Genomic DNA, 2500 nt, shown 5'->3' with positions numbered 1-2500 from the left:
AGCCAACCCGTTGATCACGATCACGCTTGTTACGCATGCGCAGAGCTAGAAGTGAACCAGATCATTACCATTGTAATGCAAATGAGAAAAACTAACCGTGAAAAGGGCTATTCCAGTACCACAGCGTCGATGTTGCCATCTTTCATATACGTCGCACATTAACGCCTCTTGGCGCGTCGTTACAACTTCCGAACATGTGATACAATAAAATTCCTCTATGGTATTAATTGCGTTGATCTGTTTAACGTAGCTTCTCGAGTTATGAGAGATGTTCTTGTGAACGGGTGGCGATATACTTATTTGCTGGTCTTTTTAGACTGACAGTGCCGTCTGTGAAGGATCGAAATGCCAGCTATTTGATTGGTGAATGCTAATGTTGCTTACCATATATTGTTATCATTTAAACCATAAAACAATAAAAAAGGTCACATCTTTTTAATAAATGCTGATTCCATTGTTACATAAATAAAGCACAGTGCAAAAATGCCGCGAGTGTAATCCTTAACATTTTAACTAGCAGCCATGCTCCCTTTAAATTCGGCGGCCTTATTACACCGAGGTGGAGAAATAGTTACGAGTTTTACAGAATAGTTTCGTTACGATGTTGTGCGTATTTGGGGAACTAAATTCCCGAACTATGCTAGGTAATGTTAAATTCTCCTTTATTTATTTTTTTCACGTTATGATTGTTGTTGTGCACTAATTTAAGTCAATTAAATATCATCGGGCGAATCATCTGTAGTTCCGGGCGAATAGCCGTAGTCTGCGTTCGCAGGCTACGGCTCCGTTGGACATTCCAGTTTTAGTCGCACGAGAGTGTCGTAAGAGGCTACCCCCTGAAAGGCGTGGGAACAAGAGGAAAAAAAACAGAGGTCAGCGGTGGCTACCGAAGTATTGCATGATTTCCTAGGAACTTTCATGCTTTTGTTCCGGTGTTTTCGGGAAAGTCGTGTCTCTTTGTTGAATTCAGCCGTTTTTAGTAGCAGATCACAGAAAGCAATCTATTTGTCCTCCAAAATGGATCCTAACTTGTCAGCAAAGGATTTGCGAAATATATTCGTAGACTTTTTTGTGGAGAAGCACGAACATACCTTCGTCCCCTCCTCGTCAACTGTTCCACACGAAGACCCTACATTGCTGTTTGCAAACGCTGGTATGAACCAGGTAATCATTCATTTCTTATGGGTTTAAGCTAATCACGAGAACCTTGTGTACTGTATTTGAGAAGTGTATTGTTCATAAGGTTCGGTGATGTTTGTAGATCTTTATGTACTTTCTCGAAAGTATTGTTTTTTAATAGGGCGTGAGCCACGTGAAGCTATCAAGCATAAACAAAGCTAACTGATCCTAATGGAAATTGGAAAACAATTTTGTTTCGCGCACACTGTCCTTATCTCCATCTTTAACTTGTGAATGTTTGAGTGGATTTGCTTTTTCATTTACTTCTGCTAACCTGCACAACGAGCGTTAAATATTGGGCTTTGGGCCGAGAGCGTGACCTGCGAGACTCGCAACGAAAAGTAGAAGCGAAACTGAAACATTTCCTTCTCTCTTCCTGTAATTGTTTTGTTGGCTGAGTTGTACCATGTGATGCATTTTGTGGAAAATCAAGTTGGCATTAGGTCTGCTTGAAGCACAGGCAGCCCAAGCTCGGTGTACGATTTATAGACTTTGTATCGAAAATTAACTTTGAGCTTAGGGCAGGCTGTCTGTGGTTGAAGCTATTTTGAAAGCTGTTTTGCTGTTCCTCTGTAATCAGATGGCACTAGTTATGAAAGAGTGAAGTGATCCTCACACTTATCTGGACAATTTAAGCAATTATCTCTCATAGACAACTGAAAAATTCAGGTGGCTTCAACGAGACTCAAACTTATGACTGAGTTATTGAGCGACTCAGTTGGGAGCTGGTCAATTTGTTGGGCTCATATGTTCCTGTGATAAGACTAATGAATGAAAGAAATGTTTATTTGAAGTGCAGGTTACAGATGTAAGGGTGAAGTCATCCTTGCACTTCTTTCATAGAGCATTGCACCGGCATCAAAGACGTCATGGATTCAAATTCCATTTAAGCCTCCTGAATTTTTCAGGTGACTATAAGAGACACTTTGCAGTTCATTATGTAAATTTAGTTGGTCGATCACAAAGGTAGTTAATTAATTAATCGATATGTTTTATTACTTTAATTGTAGGAGGGCCATTACAAAAACTACTGGGTGACCAGTAATCAATGCTTCACCCTCGTTAAATAAAGTTCCATTATTATTATTATTATTATTATTATTATTACTTTGCGTTAACTTTCCAAATAAGTGCTAGGATCACTTTAACTCTTTCGTCTGTAACCCGCACTTTGAATAAACATTTTTTTTTATTCGGTACTCAAGATTTGGTCATCACTACTGTCCCACTGTACACTCAAATCTGTAATTCGGATTCCCTGCCAGAAATTTACGTCAATTTTCGCAGCGCTTTATTGAGTAATCATTGCATCAAGACTTGT

General features: G+C 39.4%; 1 protein-coding gene across 1 annotated transcript in view; it reads left to right on the top strand.

The window, feature by feature from the left end:
- Positions 1-883: 883 nt before the first annotated feature.
- The window catches only part of LOC137969543 (alanine--tRNA ligase, cytoplasmic-like), a 28854-nt gene continuing 27237 nt past the window's right edge, over positions 884-2500 (top strand). The window contains exon 1 of the mRNA XM_068815878.1: positions 884-1164. The gene's annotated coding sequence lies outside the window, so the exon portion shown is untranslated. The remainder of the gene's footprint in view (positions 1165-2500) is intronic.

Source organism: Montipora foliosa, chromosome 1 (assembly GCF_036669935.1).
Source record: "Montipora foliosa isolate CH-2021 chromosome 1, ASM3666993v2, whole genome shotgun sequence".
Classification (NCBI taxonomy): domain Eukaryota; kingdom Metazoa; phylum Cnidaria; class Anthozoa; order Scleractinia; family Acroporidae; genus Montipora; species Montipora foliosa.
This window is presented reverse-complemented; position numbering and strand designations above follow the sequence as displayed.